The sequence below is a fragment of the Podarcis bocagei genome (genome assembly GCF_964188305.1).
Source record: "Podarcis bocagei genome assembly, chromosome: 7".
NCBI lineage: Eukaryota > Metazoa > Chordata > Lepidosauria > Squamata > Lacertidae > Podarcis > Podarcis bocagei.
The window spans coordinates 51212943-51222784 of NC_138132.1; positions in this window are offsets into that span (position 1 = coordinate 51212943).

The following is a 9842-nucleotide window of genomic DNA, read 5'->3' on the forward strand; positions in this document are numbered from 1 at the left end:
GATGGAGATGGAGGCATGTCTGCTCTGTGCTGGATCCAAAGTTGTGACTTACCTGGAAAATCTAATGGAGAAGCAAGATCCCTTGGTGGTGTTAATGCTGCAAGCCCATCCACCCTAGGCTCAAGTTGTACATATGTGTAAATGAAACCATATATCCTAAGGACGCCATATGCTCCACTGACCTTCATTCCAAGGAAACCAAATCTTGGGTAAGCACTGGAACCCCTTGAGTTTTTTCCTGCTTAGAGATTGGGGGTGCTTGTAACAACACTGTTTGCATCTGCAGACGTTTTGGGACAGACACGCTGCTTCCTTTCCAATCAGTGCATGACCTGTCATCCTTTTTATACCACAAATATTTTGGGGTGGTTGCTTTCTTGCTTTTGTTGCACTATAGCGCAAGAGTGTCTCTCCCGGTGGCAACAATGGAACAACAATGGAGACGCATCACATAAAGCGGAATGATATATGAATTGTCCGATATAAATCCACCGCTAATGTACTGTGATTGTACCAGTGACATGCTGCAGAAATAATGCACTCACTGAAATAAACAAAACCCAAACCTAGTCTGGCCCATAGGCTGTACCTTCATACTGTCTCTTGTGTTGCACAGACTCTCCAAGTGTTCCTATTTTCCAGGCACAGTCCCAGATATACAGAAGCCATCCCGTTGTCAGATTTGATTGTAGAATGTCCTGCTTTTCCTTAGAACGTCCCTATTTTCAGCAGTTAAATGTTGGAGGCAAAAATCTTCCGGCAGACAAAAGTGCAGTTGTCATTGACAGAGTCTAAGGAACTATGTTTTTATTGAGACTTGGGAAAGAGACCAAGCAAAAACATCAGCTTAATACCCAATACTATGCAAATTATGACTTCTGCCTTCACAGTAGTCACTGACTTAACAGGAGGGTATGGAATAGGGCATCCCTATTTTCAGCAGAGAAATGTTGAAGGGTATGATTGCATAGTTTGGAACAAGACGGATGAGGACATTTAATAGTATGTCCTGTCAAGTTGGAGAGAGGGGAGACTGGACAAGACTGAACACAAGCAATGGCAGTTCTCAAAACTTCCAGGGTCTCTTCAAATTGTTCCCTGCCGTTCCAGCCTCAGGGATTTCCCACTTAAAAGTTTCTCTCACGCCCAACCTGCTGAGCCCTGCTCCAGAGGCCCTGCCTTTCCCACAGAGGCAACTGCCGTCTGGGCCTGCTGAATACAGACCATTCTTTTTGCTGAAGGCTCCACAGCCTAACCCTTGTATTGACTTGTCCATTCACAGCTCAGCTTCTGCCCTCCTATCCTGTAGCCACCTGTGTTCTTGCGGCTGAGTCTCTCTCACACACTCTTGCCTTTGAGGATCAAGGGCTGCTCTTCCTCCTCCTCCTCATAAAACCAGCTTTCATCTGCCCTTTTATAGCGAGGGGGCAAAGGGGTCCCCCCCCGCTGTGTGTGGTTTCCCTTTCAGCTCCCTGACATGTTGCTGCCTTTCTACACCACTGTAATTAAAAGGCTGGTGGCCTGGCAGAGGTTTCTGATGCAATGCCACAGCCACAGAGATGGCTCAAGCAGTTTCTTGTGTTCCTTGGCACAACTGGGCTCCAGCAATAACGAAAAGTCTTGCATCATTAGATCTTTAGCCTCAGTTTGCGATGGGGCATCCGTCAGGATTGGGGCAAGGCCTTCATGTTGCCCCAGGGAGGCAGCAACACACACGGGCCTGAGAAAGGCACAGCAAAAGGTTTTTCATTAGAGGCAACACAAAACACACACACACCCTTTTCTTATCCTAATCCAAATCCAGATTCACAGTTAAGTAATGCCTTTATTATAACCAGCCAAAACGTCATAAAAATGTCACAAGCTTTTAAGTTCTCCAGAATTCTTCATCAGGCAAAATGTTACACAGAGCTGTTGGGGGGGGGATACCTTCTGCCTCAAGAAAACTTCTAAAATATTGGCTCTAGTGGCCATAAAGTAAGACTGCGAGAATATAAGAAGACTGCTGTCGGATCCAGCCAATGCTGTCCAGCACCCTGTTCTCACATTTGGTCAACCAGATGTCAATGGCAAGCCAATAAGCAGGATCTGAGCTCAACAGCAGCCTCATCACTTGTGATTCCCCACAACTGGCATTCAGAGGCCTCCTGTCCCTGGAGGTGAAATCCTCCCAGTTGCTACAGATGTCAGGGTATGCGCTGAGGATTCTGGGACAAGGAAGCAATGACTGCTCCCCATTTCTGAGAATGTCTGGCTAGTTACCCAGATCTTATCTAACCGGGATTCTGGAATCACAAGGAGCTCACCAACAACACCACCACCTCACTCACCTACACAACTCTTTCCCTTTCTATTTCTGATGTTAGTGAACCTTTTGTGTTCTCTTTTTCTAAGAAAAGAAAACCAGAACCAATAATAATAATAATAATAATAATAATAATAATAATAATAATAATAATAATAATAATAAAAAACACCATCCATTCTCTGCAAATAGGAGTTAGCTTGCTGAAATTCCTGGCTGTGCTTTAGTTATCACACACTGGCTCAAATGCAATTCAGCTGAAGTTGTAAGACTAGCACCAAGTTCCTTATTCTGGAAAGCAAAGAATTTTTTGAACCTGTGTGATTAATTTCCCTCCAGCCACTAAAAAAGCTGCCAGCCCCCCTGCTTCCCTCTCTCCCACCCCTCACTCAGACACGAATATCTATGGCACAGGTGGTGTCATAAAACTGAGGCATATCTCACTAAAGGAGAGGGGGAATAAATGGGGGAAGGGGCTTCCTCATGTTCATACCCTACAGTTCTCTGCGTCTGCTGTGGGAATTGCTGAAGGTGTGGGATTCTGGGTATGCCAGCTGGGGATGAATTTCCTTCTGGCTTGGGGAGACTGGGGGTATTCATTCAGAAAAACCCAAAGGGGAAAAGTCATCCTATACAACCCATAACAAGCAAGACTATCTGTAAGCTAGAGCAAACCATCACCATGTCTTCCTAATTAGGCTTTTGGCTGGCTGCTGTGAGAACAATACGCTGGTCTAGGTGGGTCGTGGCTTGATCCAACAGCCCAGGCTCTTCTTCTATACAGTACTTAAGTTTATATATAAAAAGTACCTAAGATACAGTAAGCTAGGTCCATGCCTGTAAGATCACAGTCAAAAGACCAAAGTCCATGTGATGTCAGAGACACACACTTGCACCCCGCAGCCTGCCTTCTTGAAGCTGCTGTTAGCAATGGCATGCATCCCAATCTCCAAGCTGCGAAATACTGTAGGGGTCCCTGTGTGTACCAGGATTTAGTTTCCTTGGAATGAAGGTCAGCAGAGACTGTGGTGTCCTTAGGCTATATTGTTTTACTTACAAATATATATACAACCTGAGCACAGTATGGATGGGGTTCATAGCACTAGCACCCCCATAGATCTCATTTCCCCTTTAAGTTTCCAGAGGAGCCCCAAAGACCAGCACAGAGCAAGGTATATGTCTCTGTGTCCACACACACCACAACTCTGGCTATTATTCTTCCACATGGGATCATGCAGCCTCCAGTCAGGCAAGGGGAGTGAGGAAAATGTCTACCCCTCTTCCTGGTGAGCACCATTGCTTAGCTCAGTGGTTTTCAACTAGTGTGCCGTGGCACCGTGGGATGCCTTGAATGTTGGTCAGGGGCAGCACTGGCCTCTGTCCCTCTTTCCTTCCCTCCCTCCTCTGATGCCCTCTTGCATCTCTGCCTCCGAAAGGCTTGCACAGCTGTCTATTGCAGCAGCCCTGGCTATAAATTCCACAGGTGAATGCTGTCTTTGGGAGACACCTCTCTTTGGGGGGGGGGCAGTTCAGAGACCAGGGGTGGCAGCTGTAGCTGCCTAGCCCTAGAAGACTCCCAAGGAGAGGGGAGAGGAGAGGGGAGGAAACACTCCACAAGCTCTGCAGCCAAGGGGTGACACAACTGGGCTCCTGAGCCCCACAGGGGTGCTGCAAAAAGAATGCAGTTGGTTAAGGGAGCCGTGGACTCAAAAAGATTGAAAACCTCTGGCTTAGCTCATCCTTTGAGACGCTGATGAGCACTTAACTGTGCAGCTGAAGCCATTGCCTTGACAAAAGGACAGGGGCGCCGACTTATAAAAAATATTGGGGGGGCCCATACCAGGGTCCTGCCGCTGGTTCGCTCGGATAGCCAGGAGAACGCAGTTCGAGGTGGCGGTGTTGGGGAGAGACCCTCGCTCAGGGCGCCATGAGACTTGGCGGCCGGCGGGCTATCTGGGGGGTTTTGGAGCGTATTTCTGCGGAGCGATTGGGGAGGAGGGGGCTTGTTGCCGGATTCTTCAGCTGGGCTGGAGATCCGCTGCTGGGGGGTCCCTGGGCCAAGTTGTGAGCACGGCCTGCTGAAGGGAGATCCAGCCGATTGCGCGACGGGGACGGCCGGGGCTCTCCGGCTAGGGCGCGCGGCTGGCTGGCTGGCTGGCTGGCGAGGGAGCAGGTGGGGAGGAGGCGGGGGACGGCGGCGGCGCTCTGCTGGAGGGGCGCCCGAGATTATTGGGAGGGCGGAGCCCCCCCAAACGAATTTTTGAGGGGGCTCGGGCCCCCTCTGGCCCCATGGAGTCGGCGCCTATGCAAAAGGACTGGTCTGACCAGGCTCTCTCTGATACATTCTAGCCCCACAGAATCAGGATCATAAAAATCTGAAGGGACCCAGGGTGTCATCCAGACTGACCCCCATAATTCACTTAGATAATAAATTATTTTTTAAAAACAGAGAGCTGCAAAGAGGATGGACTGGATGCAAACTCACCCCAGCCTAGGCAGCTAAAAGGGCATTTTCCTGGGAACAAGAATACTGTGCAGAAAGGAGACGTGGCTTTGCGAAGCAGGAGGAAGCAGACAGGACGGCATCTCCAGGGGGGTTACAGAAACATCTGGAGTCACAAGACTCAGGAAAATAAAAGACTCCCTAAATATTTGTGATGCCTGTTCAATATAACAGCTGCAGGGGGTAGGAAATGCAGCATAAACAACCAAGGCTAATTGAGGAGGAGGAGGAAATGCCCCAAGATCCTAGTTCTGCCTTGCCTTGTTATCTAGATGCGCTTTTTTGATGGATGGGGTTTTGATAACATGCACACAGTCCCTTTTATCTCCAACATTTGTGTTTTCCTTGGCTCCCAGAGAAAGGGGCCGTTTGTGATGACAGCGGATGCAATTAACTGATCTGCAGGGAGCACAATATGCAGGCGGGCCAAGCGAAAGACGCTCCCGGGACCTGGGCGACAAACAGTGGTGACCTCAAAGCTTGCCTGAGCCCTTCTCCAACAGCAGGTTGCTGGGTTTTGAAAAATAAAATGTAATCTTATCTCTAAACTCAGACAATCATCTTTACGTGGGGAGATCCAGGTGAGTAAACAGAGTTTGAACTGGGCATGCAAAGGGACACAGAATCAAAGAGTCGTTTGGGGTCTGAAAGGCTTTCTAAGGTGGGCCCCAAGGCTAGCTGCCTACCAGCCATCTCCCACATTATTCCTGCTAATACCAAAGTCAGATGGTTGAGGGACAAGAAGACTGGAGCCCAAATGGAACTGCTGTGAAAAAACTGGGAGTTACCAATGTGCTCAGGTGAACTCTGAGGTATGCAAAAGCACAAAACATTTAAATGAAAAAAACCCAAAGGAGTTGACTCTTACCCTTGGCTGCACTTAGTAGTTTTAAGCTCTGTACTTAAATGGGTGTGGGTGGGTGTGCTTGCTTTTTTAGATGGTTCTCTGTGTTACCTGAAAACATGGTCAGCAAACCCTGCTCATTCTACTGAGACTTCTGAGCCATGTCCTGCTCTGCTGGCACCGTGGGACCTCCAGGAAGGCGCAAGTGTGCTCAGTGGCCACCAGGAGCCATAGAATGTCAAGCATCTGGCTGTGCACACAGCTAGGCGGTTCTTTTTCTCAGTTCAGATTGAAGCTGGTTTTGGGGGGGAACAAATCAGAGTGCAGTAATTCAGAAGAAACAACAGGATAGATATGGATCTTGTCCACGCTTCCTCTTATCTTGCTGCTTTCCGCCAGGGAAAACCGCTCTTTAGCACTCAATTGGAGTAAAAGGCAATTCTGGTTTTGCCTAATTTCCTAATGTATCACTAAAGAGAGGGTTTTCCCTTGGGGCAAGGGGAAAACCTCTCGGAGTCATGCTTTCCAGGCACAGGACAAACAAGTGTGGCTGAGTCCATGGATAGTGGTCAATGTAGTGTACACACTGCTTCGCAAACAGCAATTGGAGCACATTGGACACAGAGTGAACAGGAACATGCGCACAGCCTCCAATGAAAAGAAAAACAGGACAAGGAGAGGGAACTTGCCTGTTCAAGCAACTCTCAGCTCATAGCTTCCTGGAAGGGGTCGTGGCTGGCTGGATTATTACTATTATGATAAAATTTATTACCTTACCGTCAGGTCCTAGGGCAGGTTATGACAACTGAAAGTTCAAAATTAAAACAGGAGCAGGAGCACTCATGTTCAGAGGTAATAGAAGAATCAGAGACCCAGCATGTATATTTTGATTTAATTATGTCTCATACATTAATGGCATTTAACCTTTAGAAAGATAGAACACATCACTGAATAGTTTTTATGCATGGTTCCTGTGCACCTACATTTTATAACATCTTATAACCCAGGTGCTCTATAGGCCATAAACAAGAAATCCTATCTAACTCTGAAAGTGGTGTCATCAGGGCATTGGTGAGTTTGAATCCCAAAATGCAGAATGACCTCCCCAGTGGTTTTGCATTAAATAGCATGGGGGATAAGAATGAACGCCAAGGGACACCATAGGCCAGAGCCCCACTGCCCCCAAGCCGCACCTTCTGAAATCACTCCTTCAAGTTGCTCCTCAGATCACCATATATGCAGGGGCAGTGACCACTTTGGAGAAACCACTAAGAGAAACATTTTTTAAAAGTAGCTGCGCTGACCCCACAGGAGTTGTTAGAGAAAGGTGATCGAAGACAAGGCAGACCCCCAGCTTCACCCAGCTGGGAGGGGAAACTGGCATTCAGCGTCTTTTAAAGTGTGCGGCAGGTCCAGGCATTCCAAGCACAACACATCTCCTTTTTTGGCAGTTTCTTTGGAAATACTTTACTTCCGCTCTCCACGCTATCTCGCCTTGTCCTCCCCTCCCTGCGGGCATTTCAGTAATAGGCAAACTGGGTCACGTATGCAGCCGCTAAGTGGGCACCACTCCCTTCCCACAGCCAGCCACCCAAACATCTCTCCGTCTCATCCATTTGCCAGCACCTGGGGCTTGAAACAAAAGGGCAGAGTTGATTGTTTCGGTAAGAAAAGCGTGGGCTGGGATGGCAGAGAAACAAAGAGCACCTGTTCAAACCTGTGTCCACCATTCATGCTTCCTTCTCTCCTGGCAGCGTGATTGCATTAGCCTCCCACCCGCCCCCCTTTCTCCCTCCATCTCCGCACAGCCACTTTCCCATTCCTCTGCTGCAAGTGCAAAGTGATGCATGTTGGGGCAAGCCCCGCCTCATCATTTCACATATATGCTCCTGGGATTTGAACTGATGGAACGAGACCTCGGGGTCCTAGTTGATAATTGAAGAAAGACATCGGCCCAGTGTGTGTGGCAGCTGTGAAAAAGGCACACTTCATACTAGGGATCAAAAGAAAAGGAACTGAAAACATGACTTCCAATATCATAGAATGCCATCATGCAATTCTATGGTGCGACCACGTTTGGAACGCTGCGTACGGTTCTGGTCGCCTCAACTGAAAAAGGATATTGTAGAACTGGAGATGGTGAGTCGCCTATGAAGAAAGGTTGCAATGTTTGGGACATTTTTGGTTAGAAAAAAAGGGAGGGTGACAGGATTGAAGTTTGCAACATATATGTGGCATGAGGGAAAAATTGTGCTTGGATGCTGCTTAAGGGCTTCTCATAAGCATCTTGGCCACTGTGAGAACAGGATGCTGGACTAGTCGGGTCCTTTTTGGCCGAATCCAGCAGGCTGTCATTATGTACATACTTAGGAGTGTTGCCTGGCATTATCTGAGCTTTTGCAGATCTGTCTGTCTAGAAAAGCAGAGCTGACATGACTACCAGCTACAAGTAATCCTAACAGAAATAACAACAGTAAACCACTCAAAATCAGCTGTCAGTGCTGGCTGCTCCATTCTGCCTAATGGTAGGACTGGGCCTGAATTGCAGGAGCTGCAGGGCCATCGGTCAGCTGGCGTCTTTTATACTGGCAGTCAGCTGTTCCAAGCCAGCAACGCTACAGGCCAATCTGTGTTCCTCTTCATCACTCCTCACATCCCCAAACAGCGAGGCCTCCACCTCACTGAAAGCCTTCTGCATCTTCCCTTGGCAGCGCGTGCCACGTGTCTGATGCCCATGGACCTGTTTCTTGTAAAAGAAGACTGTGGGCAAGGTGCTATTAGATTTAACATATAATTAAGCTATTTGGAAGTGTACAGGCACAACTCTCTTAACAGCTTTGCTAAGACATGTCAGAAAGGTTCGGCCAAATATACCCTATTATGAGTAATAATAGCTGCTGTTCATTTGCTTCCATTCAAAAATATTTTGCCTGAAAGCATTTCCCTCACTAAAACAAATTATTTTAGAGCCAAAGCATCATTTTATGATTTACACACATACACACAAAAGTGTGAAAGAGCCCTTAAGAAAATGGCACTCATTTCTGACTAAACTGAGAGGGATCTTGCTGAGCAGCTCAGGATTTGCTATCTCAAGTTCTTGATGTTGTTTTTTTTCAGTGCCCCCAAATTCCCTCCCGTCTGGAGGGCATGTCAAGAGGGCTGGTGGCAGCAGTGATTACTGGATAGTTAAGACACAGCCTGTCTATCCTACAAGGCAGTGGTGCAAAAGAAGGGCATAAGCTGGCTCTCCTAGCCTTTCTGTTCTGATACAAGCACAGAATCCTCTTGAGAAGCTTTAAGCACGGCCCAGTTCCTGCCACATGTAGGCCTGAGAGTCAAATCACTCAAACAGGTGGTGTGCATCTCCTCCGCTTCTTCCTTATTCAATCAGTCGCTTGCTCACTTTTGCAGCGAGGAGCCAGAAAGGTGTGCTGATCTGAACAAGAACCCGATTTGTCACTGGCAGGTGGAGTCTCAGAACAGCGATTAAGGAGCAAATCCAGGATTTTGCAAATTGCCAAGTAAGCACAAGGCAGAATTAATTTCAGTTTTGAAATGTGTCAGAAACCATGTTCACCTGAAACTGCCTGGCCACTCTCCAACAAAAAAAAAATCATGGTTTGATGCAAGAATTACTATTCTGGCTTAAACAAACAGCAAGTAGCTGGGGCTGTCAAGGGCTGTTTGTAATTGCAATTAAAGGAGACCATTACAGAGGGAAAACTAAGTGGCACTGACCTGCGAAAGAACAAATGGTTCGCTCTGGCTCACTTCTCTTGCTATTATGAAAGCCTTCAGTGTTTGAGGAGTCGTCTGTTCTTGCACCCACTTCTCCCCCCCCCCCCTTGTTTAAAACCGGAATGCCCAGTATTTGGCCAGGAACACACTGCAATCTTGAGAAAGGGCACAGTGACACTGAAGTGAAATCTTCACACTCTAATGGGAAAGGACACATTTTCCTCACAACCCGTGCTACAAATTCTACCATCTCAGCAAATTCACCCACAATTTTCTCTTTAGATTCAGGGAGAGGCCCCACCCACCCCAGGAAGAAAACACTCCTCCCCACGCCGGTTTCACATGATGAAAAGGAAATCTCAGGCACCATCTTTTTCCTTCTTCAACATGGTCTTGCTTTTCAGCAGGGAAGTCAATAACACTTGAAGCAGCCTCCAGAGTCTGGAGCC